Source organism: Molothrus ater, chromosome 2 (assembly GCF_012460135.2).
Source record: "Molothrus ater isolate BHLD 08-10-18 breed brown headed cowbird chromosome 2, BPBGC_Mater_1.1, whole genome shotgun sequence".
NCBI classification, from domain to species: domain Eukaryota; kingdom Metazoa; phylum Chordata; class Aves; order Passeriformes; family Icteridae; genus Molothrus; species Molothrus ater.
The window spans coordinates 14187977-14203961 of record NC_050479.2 but is presented as its reverse complement, the minus strand read 5'-3'; the positions used below and the strand labels follow the sequence as shown (position 1 = coordinate 14203961).

Below are 15985 nucleotides of genomic sequence, written 5' to 3'. Positions count from 1 at the left end.
TTGGACATTTGGGGAGTGCTGGCTCCTTTGGAGACCAGAGTGATGCTGTCCTGGCTTGGCAGGTGTCTCCCTGTGGGATCGGAGCAGTGGTTGGTTCTGGGTTGCAGTTCTCCAGAAGTCCTTGTGTTGGATGAGCAAGTGTAGGGAGAGTTTCACAGTCCTGGGGTGAGAACTGGGACAGGTACCCCTGGTCAGGGATGGACCTGCAAGCTCAGCACCAGCACATCCCATGGCAGAGGGTTATGGAGGGAAGGGGCACTGGTTGTTCCCTTGCTCCTGTGCCAGCAGAGACATCTTTATCTCCCTGGGTTTTGTACCACCTTCACTCACTGTGGAGTATGGAGTGGTTCCAGTTTGTTTTGTTTTGTTTTCGTCAAGGGTAGGAAAGGGGAGGACAGAAGTCTGGTCACAGACTTCTCCCAGACCAAAGTCAGAGCCCTCTCCTGCTGGCACCAGGGCATTTGTGGGAATTCTGCATATTGTACCCAAAGGGGCAGGAGGACTTCACGGGAGACAAAACGAGAGCTCTGGAGAGTTCACAGCCTCTTTGTTTGTTTTTGGTTCATAACCAGTGTGAAAAGCTTTGTGCACTGTAGGTGTTTAATATGTCCTTGTTCACGCCATTATTCATTTGTGGAGAATAATACATGCATTGATTTGATCACAGCTTCCTCAGCTGAAAATCAGTGTTCAGTAATCCTTCAGGTTTCAAGTGTAAGAGTGTCTCCACTGACTTAGTCACATCATGTAGTGATATGACACGTTGTGAGCACAGCTATTTTTATATCCAGCACCGGGTTCCTGTGCTGTGCTGGTACTGTAGTGCTGCTGCACTGTGGTATTGTTGCACTTTAATTAAAGAGTATGCCTCAGTGCATCACACTACCAGTTAACATACAGAATATATTCAGTGACAAACAGAATCCAGCTACATTACATCGGCTGTCATTTTCAGATGACATCCATGAAAATTAAACTACATTGTAATCTAGAGGAAATGCAGCACCAGAAAGTCAGAGTCAAAAGAAGGGTATCTTTCTGACCTGAGTCTCTGGTTTCTTTGGTAGGGTTTTATGCCTGTTCATGTATTATAAAATTCAATTCCTCAAACTAAGCAGTGTATATTAAGTGTAACTTTAGATAGGAGGGGATTTTCTGATGTGTTACAAGAGTAGCAGAAAAGCAGTCTAAAGTCCAGACATTTGAAGTGAAAGTACATGGGAAAACTGACTCAAAAATATGAAATATTAGCTTTGTTTAGGGATCAAATATCTGCTCACTCGGACAACCTTTCAGATCTTTAATTTACTAGTAGTGACAATGCTGAGACTTGAAATCCTCAAAGACTTACAGATAACTATGAAAAGTTTCACGACTATTTTAGTGCTCCTTTAAGTGCCAAGCTGTATAGTCAATTCTGCTTTTCTTTTAGGTTTTTTTTTTCTTTTTCTTGATTTTTTTTTTTGCTCTTGCTTGGTTGAAGTATTCCACTCTTAAAAGGGCAGCTCAGCTCCCACTGTGAACAAGTCAAGATAGAGCAGCCAAGTCCGTGTAAATCTTGCCCGCTTCCCCAGCTGCATAAAATCTCCCAAGGGATGGGAATATCAACAGGTGAACAGAAGGCACTGACAGCATTTTGGAGTTTTTAATGGGAACTGTTTTAAGCTGGCAGATAGCTAGAAAGGCAGGTTGGCCTTTTTTTTTCTTCTTTCTGAAGTACAAAGGCAAGATTCATGCGTTTGGAGATGTATTTCATACCTAGATGTTGTTTTGCCTATAAAGGATGTTTTAAGTCAAGGCAACTGAAGGCTACAGACACCAAGAGCCTCCATTACAGCCTGCTGAACTGCTTCACTTAATTCCAGTGACCGTCAGATTAGATCATAGATTAACTGACCTTTAGAAAGCTAAAGGATTTCTGGCTAACGACGTAGCCCTGTATCTATTACTCATAATCTCATGGCTAAAAGCAGAAATGAGATAGAAAAAATGATTACACCGGACACATTTCAGGCACAGCCCCTTTACTGGTATACATCATTAATGAAGTTTCCCTGGTTTATAGCAGCTGAGGATTTTTAACTTTTCATCAGCGTTGCGGAGGCGGGGGGACACTCTCCAGACATCATTTGACACAGGATGAGATTACATCTTTCATAACAAATAGTTTTCATCATGCACTCTGTCTCCTCCTTGGACTACTTCCTCCTCTGTTTCACTGCACAACCACTACAGCATTTGCATCATGTCTAACCTGAGTTCCCCTTTTGTGACTTAGCTGTCCTCCTTACTTATCCATTGCATCTGGAAAATAATTTATTTTCTTTTTCTTTGCATATTTGGTACCACTCTCACTTGCCCAGTCTTCTTCCTTTTCATCCCAGCTTTCCTCAGACTCACACAGACTGTGTTTACCAGACTTCCAGCAATCTTCTTACTTTTGACCATTCCACGTCTTTGATGGAGTGTGGTTCCTAAATCCAGGCACAGGATTCAGACTGAGGCTTTCAGCAGCACGTAGAGTAGGAGGAGGATTTTTCACATCTTGCATATGGCACTGCTGTTCATACATCGCCATATGTCATTCATTTTTTTCTCAGCAGCACGAAATGGTTGGCATTTGGTTGGTGGTACATGGTAATTCACAGATCCTTCATGTCGTTTTCTACCCTATTTTCACAGCCATTTATTCCAAACAACATGTAGAAGTTTGCCCCTGTCCTTGCTGAATTATAGCTTGTTTATTTCACACCATTTCTCCTCAATAAGTTTATCTGGAGACCATCACTGTCTCCAAGATGTATTAGCTGGTCAGCAATGTTTTGCAATTATCAACCTTTTCATATTTTCAAGAATTACTTTCTGAATAGGTTGTCCAGTCACAAGCCCAGTCTAAAAATATAGGCAGTATGTCTGGAAAATAGTCTGATCAAAGTGCTTTGTAATACTTCTTCCATTCGTCCTGTTTTCTTTGACATCCCTTATTCATCAGCCATTTCCAAGAACAAACAAGCTACAGTGAAGGGTACCAGCTTCTGTAGATGTTGAATCCTCAGCTTTTGCATCAACAGGGAATTTAAAAAGTTACTAAATTACCATTACTTACCAAATTACAGTCTTAAGCTCAGGCTGTGTAAGTGTAGGCAGGAATATCTTTTGCCTACTCCACCTGTTAAATATGACATGCCAGTTTAAACACTTCATACTTTGGTTTTAATCTTGGTAGTTTATTCTAATTTATTTTACTTTTGATTAAGGCAGATTACTGTAACCCATCTTACAAAAGATGACTCTACATAGTCTGAGTATGTCATTACTGTGACAATTTTGTGGTGAGGCAGGTTTCTTTTCTGCTGTCCCTGATTTCTAACTCAATGGCAAAAACTGAAGCTTGGAGAAATGTTGCCAGAGTCCCCCTTCCCCAGCAGGTACTAAATAGTGAAGGTTCCCTTTGGTGCCTGGAGTTCCAGCTGTGAGAGGCCATGGCTGGGGCTGGCCTGAACCCCACTGATGGCTGGGGTGAAGCAGCAGAGTCCAGGCTGGCTGCAGCCACTCTTTTCCTGGGATATCTTGTCAAGTCAAACTGGGAACTGCTCTTCTCCAGTTATAGGTTAACACAGGTACTTCCAACCTGAAAGTGAAGCCTAAACCCTGGGAAAATTAGCAGGCTCCCACCATTTGTCTGGACATAGTATGAATTAGCTTATGTCTCTGTGGTTTTTTCAAATTGCCATCTACATCTATCAGTGTGCAAACAAGTAATTTAAGGACAAGTTTGCTGATATGTCTAGATCTTGTGAATACTTTGCTGAATTAGGGATGTTCATTTTTGACCACAAGAACCAAAAAAAATTAATTCTACAACTAGGTTGGGTTTAAAATAGCTGATTTATAATGTCAGCTGAAAAACAGAATTAAAATTCTGATTTCCTATTGCCTTCTTCATTAAAAACTACAGATGTTTGGTCTGGCACAGATGCTAATATATCCATCATAAGTTTCCCTTACACATTAAATGCTGTTTAAAAACTGCCAAACCTTTAAAAATAATGTTTTCCTCAAAAAATCACAGTGTTACCAAACAAATCATTGGACAACAACCAGCGCTGTCTGAACAAGTTTTTGGCATGACTTTTTTTCCCTTCCCAGAGGCAGAGTGGAAACCTAGGCACTCAAAAGAAAATTGCAACATAGCCCTTTGCACTGCAAACTAGCAATGTGTTTGCTGTTCCTTCAGAAATGGATACAGCTTACTCGGGGAGAAGTGGCTCTCTTCAGCTGCCAAGTTCGTGAAAAGCATCGGCTCTGTGAAACCGCGCTGGAACGCCGGGCGCTGCCAGATATGGGCAGGGACTCAGGGCCAGCTCCCTGAGCTTATATTTAGCCTCCAATGCTGGCAGGGGAAAAACAGGTAGAAGTTATGAGAGTGGCTTCAGCTTGTAGCACACTGTAAAAGGAAATGATAGGCAGCCGTGTGTGAAACTCAGCAAAAACGGGCAAATGAAAACCCCTTCTTACAACGCCCATCGCATCCCGCCCTGCAGCATGCCCCTTCTGGGCTGAGAGAAAGGAAAAGCAGTCAGCAGAGAGAGACAGGGAGGGATGAGTGGGAAGGAGCAAGTGGACATGTCAGGCAGGACCCAGGCAGGGTTCTCCTGAGGTTCAGTCTCAAGTGGAGGAAAGTCAGGGGGAGAAGGAGACACCCTTACAGGGCTGCAGAGCAGGCCCAGGAGCAGGCGAGGTATGGAGCACTTTGGAAGGTACCTGGAGGAACCAGGGCTCATAGTGGCACCTTACAGATGCAGAGAAGTTCCAGTCACTTCATAGAAACACAAATTTGTTGGGGGCACACCTTGCATGTGGCTTGACTGGGGGAGAGCTGTGCTGATGGAGAAGTGAGCTCAGATACCTGTGCGGGGGCTTTACAAATGCAAAAAGTTGGAACACCATAGATGGAATCTGAGGTCAGAGACAGTTGGGAAAGAAGATTGGAAGGAAAAAGGCAACGGAAGAAGAGGAGAGGTCAATCTGTTTGATGATAGAAGTGAAAAGCACAGGAGGGCAAGTGAGAGCACTGCTGAAGGTTAGACACCATGAAGGCAGCAGGCAACTAAACCCAGCAGGGCAGCTGGCAAGCAGCACAAAAACCTGAGGGTGTTCAGGCCAGCACACAGCAGTACATGGGGCTCACTGGTGCGGTGCCTCAGTGCCAGTAAGGCTCCTGGCCTGGCTGCTGCTTAGTTCTCTGGAAGAACATGCTGGTAGGGAGTTGCAACAAATGCCAAATTCATACACCCCAAAAGCATCCATTATCCTCCCTATCAAGCGTCCAAGTGTTTGCTATTTTCAATAAAACTGAAGAGTCAACATTGGTTACATATAGAGAGTTTCAAAGACAGTGAAGCAGCCCCTCCACAGGTCTCCCCAGTGCCCCTCAGTCCACACACAGAAGTAACACACACCCCCAGATGTTTGACTTTGTACAGTGTTTTTCCACCAATTTTCCTGCGGCCGGTTAATAAAAATGTGAAGCTTACTGAGTCTGTTTTTGTATTCCCCAGCTAAGCTTTCTCATTCTACCTGTCCAGCTGTCCCTCTGCTGTCCTTTCATGCTGTGAAGAAGCATGTCCTCCTTCAGCTGGCTCAGCTGGCTGCCCCCGTGTCTATTTCTCCCATGTCATCCATCTCTTTAGCAGTAGCTGGCAGCCTCCTCCAGCAGGTCTCACCCATCTTCCTGCTCCAGGCCATGGCATCTCCTTCCTTATGCCTGCGTAACTCTCAGCATCTTTTGGTCTCCTTAAGCTTCCTTCATCTTTTCTGCTGTTTTTCACATTCCTGTGAGTGTGTCCCCTCTGCCATTTTGGTTGGGTTTTCTTTAAATTTCTCCTGTCTCATCCTCCTCCCCTCTCCTCAGCCACAGCTGGGCCCATTGCTCCCACCATTCTCCCTATATTCTTCACAACTTCCTTGGCACTCACATAGGTCCCCACTGTGCTCTGCAGTTGTATCTCAGCTGCTTGTGGTTTCCACCATTCATCCTTTCCTTTTTTCATGCTGCCAAAGCACTCCAAGAGTGCCCTGGAAGTACACTTGGTTTTTTGTCACTCCATCTGCTCAGCTTTCCCAGTTCAACCCTGCACAGCTCAGTTACAGTCCTAAAGCATTTTGTGGTTTGTTCCTTTCATCCTTCTTCTAAGAAATGAATAAAATTATCTGGTTTTATCTACCCTGAACAGACAGAATCCCAGGCATGTCACTTTCCTCATCATGCTTTTTTCTTCTCCCTTTTCTGTTCTCAGTCCCTCAGTCTTTTATTGTGGATTCTTACATTTTATGACATCTCTAAGCAGCCATGCATCTTTTGCAGTCCTTCAAGCATTTCTGTTCCTCATGTGGAAGAGGGAGTAAGAGCAGAAGTAGAGTCCCAGCTCACCCCTCCTCACTCAATGTACCAATTAGTCTCCTCACCAAAGTCGGCATTTTCCACCCAAGGTGGAGCTGATTAATCACCTCCTTTACCTGCTGGTCTTCCCCACTCCAGCTCTCCTCCTGAAGGATGATGTCTCCAGCCCCTTAAGGAACCCAAATGCAGAAACCACTATTGCATGGGAAAGAAATAGACTTGAAAAACAAGTGGTGCAGACTGTTTTAGGCCCCAGCCCTTTCCTGAGCAGTTGGAAAGCAGCAGGTAGAGCTTGCAGCTGGCACACAGGACAGACACACAGCCAACATGGTGTCCAGGTTCCCCCTTCACCAGCACAAAGCCCAGTGAAATCCCTGCACACGGTTGTGCTTCTTGGCTTCGGAACCCTGCTGATGACTCAGATAATTTACAATGTTTTTTGGAAGAGAGGAGCCGTATCCATAGGAAGTCAGTCCAGAGAACATCTTAATGTTGAAACCAAGTGCTGTACAGCCATTTCCTCTTCACTTTTGGTGTTCCAATATACACTTGTGAAAAGTGTATTACAGGTGATGCAGTGTTTCAATCAGCATTCATTTATGCAAAGAGTAACAGAAAATTGTTACACTTTCACTGTCTGCATTCCTGTAACTGCACGGAACTCAGTGCATGCAAGGGCTCAGTGGAGGGCCTTGTGAGAAGTGTCCCAAACAGTCACAGGAGCCAAGAGTTTGGCACTGACATCCTGATTGTCTTCAAGTAGCGACGTCCCTCAAGAGAAACTTTCACATGTATGAGAATTTACTGGAAGTTCAGAGGCTAAAGAAAGGAATCTTGTCTCTATAGTTACATGTAGAATGTGTGTATGTGTGTGTGTGTGTGTGTGTGTGTGTGTATATATTTGTTTGTGGTACACTTTATGTACTGGGCCTGGGTGGTCAATGAGGACTTGGGGAACATCAGCAGGAACTGATGTGACTTCATTTTAGGTCTGGCTGCAGGAGAGATGGTGCACGTTGTGAGCTTCAAATAAATGACATTCCCCAGATAGACAGTAGCCTAGAGGTATGCAGAGAGGGGACCAGTCATTTTCAGGTCATGAAACCTCTGGCAGAGAATCCAGTGGTGAATTAACTAAATTGGAATAAGTCTGGATGCTTTGTGAAAAGCCCAAGCTAATTCCAAACTTGTAATTTTTTTTTTAATCAGTAAAAATAGTAGGTTGGGTGTGCTTTAACTGAATTTTTGCAACTTTCTGAACATTGTGTTTCACATATGGTTGACCTATATATTATGAGTAAGAGTAGTGACAAACATCACTGAAACAGGAGAATTTAAGTGTACACCTGAGATATTGCAGTTGTAGCTTTCTTGCCAGAAAAGGAGAAACTTGAAGAGTGGTAAACAAATTCATATTCACTGGCCCATGTTCTACTGGGACAGCACTCCTAGGAGCAAATGATATTTTATCTTGTAGCCTTAGAAATTTAAAGCAGATTGAAAACCTGTTTGCCCCAAATGTACCCACTATGCCTTACTCCATCTTCAGGAGGTTTGCTGTGTGTCACTTGGCTGCTCTGTAACATGATAAACCTTAACCTAGCATGGGTGATTGCAGGAGGCTCTCACTTTTAAGTGCTTTTTTTCCACAACATGCATGAAATCTGTCCAAAAATTACCTAGTGATGAAAATCAGTTTTCAGTTTTGTCTGCTGATATGAGTCATAGCATGTCATATGTGAGACAAGCCCAGGTTTCTTAACAGACTAACTCCACGTGTGACCACCTCCTCAGCTAGTGAGGCTCGAGCTTTGTGCACCACAGGGAAATTCATCTTGCCAGCTGTACCTGTCCTGGCATGGCACTCTCCCATCCTGGACAGCTGCCCTGGTGAGCTCACACACCCTGGGGTCTGCACCCCATGCCAGCAGCAGTGGTGAGCAGACCCCTGCCCTCCTCCCTTGTCTTCCTCCTTGCAGCTTTCTCCCTCTCTTTTCAAAAAACAGCTAGCCCAGGGCACTCTGCTTCCTGGGAGATTTCCTGGTGTTTCCAAGCTAAAGAGGATGAAGAGGCATTCCTGGGAGGACTTTGGGGCAGGCAGATCCTTTGGAGGCCAGACAGAGTCAGGTGCTCCCTGGTGCTTGCTCCAGAAGTGCAGAGTTGCACGTACGGCGCAGGTTTGGCTCAAATGCTTTCGGTTCACGTCTGCAACAGGTCTGGGGAGTCAGTAGAGGAGCAAGCCATGCAGACACAAATATTCCAGCAGCTAAAGCCAGATTTTGCTAACACACATCTCCTTCTGTTGCACTGAAAGAAATATGACTTTTAACTTTTGCCAGGTCTTTTGTGAAAACACAGGAAAGCAAGTGATGGGTTTAAATAGAGCTGACAGCCTGCTATTTAAATGACAAAACAACCCTTTACTGATTTTTAAGTGGAATAAATGTTCTCTTTATATATAAAAGTGGATTTTGAACTATAACTTAGTTTGCTTATCAAAATACAAGATCCACTCAAGTTTTCTTTCAAATGTATCTCTGTTTTTAAAATGTGTTTATATGACATTCTTGCTATCACTGTAACAACAAAATCTCAAATATTACATTGTTTCAAAAGTAAAAAATACAAGAAAAACATCCATCATTCTCCCAAAACCTAAATCAATAATTTTATTTAATTGAAATCAATGGGTCTGTTCAGGATTTACCATGTAAGTGCTGAATTGCATGTATAATCATTATAGTAGGAGGCTGTTAATTTAAACAGAATTTGGTATACTTTAAAAAAATAATTTGAAAATGCAATATTAAACAGTAAGATTTTTTTTTAATTAGTAAATAGCTCTAAAATACTCCAAAAATAAAAATTAGTGAACCATGTTACCACCATCACTGATTAGGTATTGTGAAGAAGTCTAGGTATATGAATACCAAGGCATTATTTAATTCTACCTAATTAAAATATTTCTCATTCTCTTTGTTTCTTTTCCCCTTAAATAGATAGAAAAATTACAGAATGCTTATGTGTGTCTTGTGTACGTGCATGTATTTCTTCAAAGATAGAGATTTATATGTAGAATGATATTCATTTCAATAGTTATATGTCATCATGGTTTATATATATATATATATATATATATGTAATATGTGATCATAGTTTTAAAATTAGCTTGTGACTTGTCCTGTTTTCTTAAATATTGGCTCTTTTTAGTTTGTTTGCCATGATAAAAAATAGTACTGAGGAGTTTATAGCGTGTGTGCACCATGTACCCCAAGCATTGCTGACTGTGTCCCCACAGTTCAGGGTGAGAGTGAGAGGGTGATTTCATTTTGTCCATGCCTGCTTTGTGCAAATGTGTGCTTTTTAGTACAGGTCAGAAAGGGCTACACAGACTGTTTCACAGGACAGCAAAGAATTGACTGGGTGCTCCATTTGCAAAAGCTCAGTTTAAAAATGTAGGATATTATGGCAGACCCTGATTGCCAGAAGGTTGGGTTATTATAATTACTCTGGTGCAGCAGATCCCTACGAGTCTTAGGAGGAACCTACTCCCCTTTTGTGACTGGGAGTGCTGCACAAGACCTAAATGAGGCCTCAATCTTGTGCTGGATTTCCAGACACACTCCATTTTCCTGACTGTGCATTAAGCAATTTCAGTGCAGGCTTAATGGCCCGGAGAGCCTTTCAGCAGGATCTACGACTGAGAACATCATTGTGGTCTCCCAGTGTGAAGCACTGAGCACCAGTTGAAGACATCTTCTCTGCAGCCACCAACCAAGGCAGCGTGTGCTGCACGGGGACACTTCTCTTCACAGTGCATTTCTGTGGGCACAGCCACCCACAGCTGTGAAATACAGCAGATTCTGAGAGCATATTATTAAACATTTTGGTTTCTCTTACTTTGTTGCCAAGAAGATACTGCACAAAACAGAGCTCTCTCTCCAGAGACTGAGGCAGATTTTTATCTGCTGTGCATGCACCAAGATACTGTGGTTTTGATGCTGGTAGTGAGTTGAGGAATACTTGGGCATGAGTGGGGCTTTGTGACTGGGATGGCCAGTGCTGTTTTAAACATGGTTGGAGAGATCAGCCTGACACTTGAGGGTGAATGGCTAATAATCAAATATAAAGCAAAACTAGAGATTGATCAAATGGTTTCATGCCTAGATACCTAACAGGCTCACCTACCTAATTTCAGTATGTGTCTCTCTTGGGAAGATCCCAAGTCAGATGTTAGTACCAGCCATAGTACATCTCGGGTGATAATATGTGTAAAATTTAAAAACCCTTTAAAAAAGTAGTTGCAAATACTGAATCTACCCAACAGTGCTGTTACCATGTTTCTGAGGTGTGTTGTCATACCTGTAAAGCAGCTACAATACTGACATGTAGAGTCTGTGGCACAGGAGGTGAATAAAGCACTGCAATATGCACAGCTCATACCAGTACATCCCATCCCATGTTGCTCTTCATGTGTCCTAAATCCCTGTACCATGCCTGCACATAGCATTCAGGCTTACTTGGCCTTTGAACCTGTGCCTGGAGGTGTGAAATGAGGTCAGGCTGAGCTTGTGTGGCTGGGAGTTCAATCACTTTGCCAAAGATGATGCATTTAATGCTACTTAACTGTCCACAGCCTGCAGTCCCCTGGTCACAATTTCTCTAAGACAAACACTGCTGCCTGGAGCACAGTTGTTTAGATGAGTACCTTACAGAATGTTAGTATCCTCCAGGATTTTACTCTACACTGTGAACTGGGCTCCCACAAACAGGCAAGTGTAGGAAAAGCAAGTAGGATTCACAGTGCATTTCTCAGCTCAGCACAAATGTTTGGGACAGACAAGTCTGCACTGTGGGATGTTCAGCAATACACACCCTCCTTCACGTCTGATATTCATGCAGCAAAACTGGAGTGTTGCACAATTTATGGACCACAAAGTTGGACATTGCTTGGGGTTTGTTACAACAGCATGCTAATGATGCTATAGCTGGTCAGCTCAACCTTTGCCAATAAATTGTTATCCACTCAGTGAAAAGTGCTGTATAAATTAGGCTTGGTCTGATTCTGTCTGCATGCTGAAGGATCTCGTTGAGCTGTAGTATTGCATTATTTCAGTGAGAACAGGCTGTGGAACCAGATGTTTGCTTCAGCTGGATGCAAATATTCTTGCTCTGCCTGTCACCTTCAGTAGCAGTTTGAGCCTGCTATATGTTCTGGGCTGAAATTGTGCCTGCTGGGAGAGGCCACATGAAGCAGACCAGGTCTTCAGTCAACAACTGGTTGATTGCAACTCCTGTGACAAAGAGAGTCTGGATTAGTGGTTTCACTTGGCTTGTCAAAAGATGGGAACTGATGAGATCACTGATCTAGCTGGAAAAAATAAGTCAGCAGGGGGAAATTATCTCAGCCTCTTTGTTGACATTACTGTAGAAAGCAGTTCTAGAGTTGAGCAGTGTCCATTGTTATTTTTAAATGCTGTCAGCTAGGAAAATTCATTGCACCTTCATTATATCATATGTTATTGCAGGTGCCGTTTTGGAAAGGGCAATTCCTGTGATGTGATTCTGATCTCCTATGTACTATTTTTGCACAAGAGCAGTTCTTGAGACCTTGCCTGCATTGGCAGCAAGCTGGGATATGCATTTACAGCATCCTAGTTATTTCATGTTAATTCATCTGGTGTTTGTCTCTGAGGATGATATTTCACTCCACTTTGAATGTGAATCAAGCTGTGCTTCACAGATACCCACAAAGAAAGCTGGTGCAACAGTTTGCCCTCTGTACATTCACACCCTTTTCCACAGGATGCTAAATTCCTCTTGCAGACAAGTGCTCCAATTCAGTGGACTGATTTCAGGCTTAAATCAACCTGAGTGGGACAACACTGGTCCAGCTGAGCTGATAGTGCTACAGGGATGCAGCCATTACAGTGCAAGCAAAACCCTTAAATCAAAATCCACTCTTAACCTCAGATATTCCATCAGAGCATGCTTCCACTTCAAATTTTCAGCCACCCAGTTTACAAGGCTCCCATATATCCTACCATGAGTCATTACCCATTTCAGACAGTCTTTTATGCCATCAGTATCAGGAAAAGCTTTTGTTTCAAAAGTAACCTTCAAAAAGAAAAAAAGGCTACTTTCTGATCCCCACCATTCCTTTAGCCCAGTGTAGACTAAAACAGGTGAATCAGTAGCCATGTGGGAGCAGAAAACTTCAGTAGGAGAGGGGAAGTAATGCCTGAGAAGTGAGAAACACCCCATAGCCCAACTTTGCCACTAGGGAAGTCTGCTCCCTCTGGAAGAGAGTTTGATGCTTTATTGGAGTTAATTGTGGCAGTGAATGGGCACCATATACCCTGGTGCAGTACTCAGCCTCTCTGAGGGGCACATCTGTTGTTGTTGTTAGTGTTTTGTGTGCCTCTGAATTAAAATGGGATTAATAAAATCTATTAGCCCTGAAATGCCACCTTCCACACAGAAGGTTGGAACTTCACAACCTGTAAGTGGCATTTTACTCAGAGAGATTTTACTCAAGTATCAAACACATACACATACAACCTTCAAAACAGTAAGGACAAAAAAGATGAGACCCATAGTGTACTATTGTTCTCTACTTTCATAGATGGGTAAAAGTGCAAAAAGAAGAACCAAAAACCTCTTTCTCAGTCATTCCCCTCAATTTTTTTGATGGAAGAAGTCTGTTTGGATATCCAAGCCTCATATTACCACAATAAGATCAAAACTTCATATGATTTTAGTGCAAAATTGATACCCCTCATTTGTTTCACAGAAGCAGGCAGCAGGCCTTGTTTCAGGTAAGCAATTAAGCCAAGCAAGTAGAGATGTGGTTTGTGACTGCAGTGACCAGCAGGTCACTTTGCTGCCCTCTCACAGGCTCTGGGGCTGCTTAAATCCCTTCTCCTCCCTCTGCTTTGGTCTCCCTGTTTGCAGTCAGGAGCAGAGCCAGCACTAAGCCTGGGCTGCCCCTGCCAACTCATGAGGGCCCCTTGCTTGAACAACCCCTTAACAGGAGAAAGGATGCATTTCTTTTTTGAGGTTTGAAAATGGTACTAAAAAGAATCATTTCAGTGCCTGCACATAAGTAGTATTTTAAAATGAGGTACATGATTTGATAATTTTAAGGAAGATAAAAATTTTCTTTCATTTTCACAACTTCCTACAAATGCTTTTTTTCCGATGTAGGCTCTGCATTGATTTTGCAGAGCATGTGTAATTGCAAGACTTGTTTCTGAAGGAGGCAAATGAAACTTTTTATAGCATTTTCAGGCTACTCATAAAAGTGCTGTATTTAAGCTAGGCCTAATTTATCAGGTTTATTGGTAGTATTACTATTATCATCAGGTTCTAAAATTAAATGTAGCCCACCCACCTCAGGCTGAAAAACCTGTGGAGATCCTCAGCATTAACAGTAATTTTCTTCTTCATTTTCTTTGACTACAGAAGTCAGAATGTCTGCTCTCAGTCCTCCAGCATAAGGTAGGAGTATCTCCTAAATGCAAAGCAGCAGAAAAAGAGAATTAAAAAAAAAAAATTATTCCCATTTTGTCCAAAATACCTTTCTCCTCTCCCTTTAACATTTTCCTTTGACCCTGAACTTCTTTTTCTTAAAAAACTCCCATCTTTCTGTGTACTTCTTGTTAGCTCGTGATTGTACAGCCTGGCTGTAGGGCACGACCGGTGAATCATAACAGCAAATGTCAGCAGGAAAAGATCTCCAGTAGCCCATTAGCTGTTTGAGTTCATATTTATTATTTACTGAATGACCGTGAATAATGAACAAGTTGCTCTAAATGATTACAGATTTGTGGCTAAATCTCTATTAAAAAGGGAAAATCAGTTGAAGCAATTACAGAATTTATTTACAAGGAAAAAATTCCCTTCATCTCATTAATATTACATGGAGGAGATGTAGCAACAGCAAGAGAAATAGAGGTAATTGGTGCAAATTGATTAGGGATGCAAAAAATGAAAACTCTGAAATGACAGAGAAGTGAAAGAAATTCTCTCAAAATGCCAAAATGCTTCCATGGAGATATCTGCCCTAGTCTCAGTGGGCTAGACTCATATGAACATCAGCGAGTTACATTGTTGGACATTGTTACCCAAGTTGTGTTTACAGTCAGTATTTAGAGGTAAATTAGGTTAGGTAAATCCCATCCTAGCTAAATACAGCTAATCTTTTGACTGCCTAATTTGTGCTTGAGTTTGGGCCTAATTTTTTTCTGAGGAAACTGGATAAGGTCAGGAATGGCACTGGTGCAAAAGTCTGCAACTTTAGGCATGTCCTCCTCAATGTAAATGATAATTCTGTAGCTATCTTATAAATGGACAGAGAAATCACAAACTGTACAATTGAAGGAAAATACCAGCTCCTAGTACACAGATTGTGTAGCAAACAACAAAAGGAACCTATCCTAAAATAGGAAAGTATCCAAATATTTTTCTCTTGACTTTGTGGAGCACATGTGGTGACGCCTCTTCATGCATTTACTTGAGCAGTTCTCTTAATCAGATTCCATTTTAGGGTAGTCTTAGAGATTATGTAAGAGCAAATTGTGGTTTTATCTTTCCTGCTTAAAGAAGGAATGTGGTATCAGAAGTCATGTTATCAGGCATTATCCAAAGCCTTATACCTGTTCAAATGTCATGTTCAGCAACATATTTAACTAGCTCTAATTTCCTTCTCTCATTGCACAGTCAAAGGTTCCCCAAATTAATATGGCTATTTGAGTATTTTTAGGCAAGAGCCTATTAATGCTGGGTTTGTTTTTTTCACAAAAACATGCAATAGCTAAAGCTCATGATGGAAGTAATTTGTAATATCCAATGATCTCATTTTATTCTGTTTTGCTCACTCAATGCTAATGCGTGTGATGCCATGTGAAATTCGCAGACGAGCCTGTCTGCGGGACTCATGGGAGCCATAAATGGATTAAACCTCTCACTCCCTACTTTGGCAAGTGATCAGTTACATTTAAATAAAGGTCAGTCTGTCTTTACAAAGAACACACTGAAAGCAAGCTTAATAGCTTTCCCTACTGAGCCTAGAACATAACTATTTGAAGCATAATTAGCAACGGGGTGCCAGTCACTGATTGTGCTTTTTGCTTGGTTTTATGTCTGGGGAGTTCCAGTATTCCCTATTAGCTTTAAGAGGGGACACAGTGCTAGTTATCAAATTGACAGTCTTGACCTGGCCTCTGAAAGCAGCTGTAAAACACTGTTGGGGAAAATTAAGATGAATGCCAAAGCCAGGTCTGTAATACTGCTACAAATTGGACATTTGAGGTCCATGCCATGACTCTAAATAACAAAATAGGTAAAATATCTGATATACATGAGAGTGTGGACTTCATTACACTAAACATCAGGTGATTAGATACACCAGTTTTCCTTTTGTCTCATCTTATGAGCTCTGTATTGTGGCTTCTTTATAAAATACTCCATACCTATTCTTTTCAGCATAACAGAGTGACCAGCTCTGCCATCTGTCAAAATACAGATTTCAAGAAGGGTGGAGTGAATCAGCAACAACTGCCCCTACAGTAAAAGGTGATG

At 42.2% G+C, this 15985-nt stretch overlaps 1 protein-coding gene across 1 annotated transcript in view; it reads left to right on the top strand.

Annotated features, from left to right (window-relative positions):
- Positions 1 to 15985, top strand: part of PTCHD1 (patched domain containing 1) — a 45477-nt gene that overhangs the window by 13851 nt on the left and 15641 nt on the right. The window lies entirely within an intron of this gene.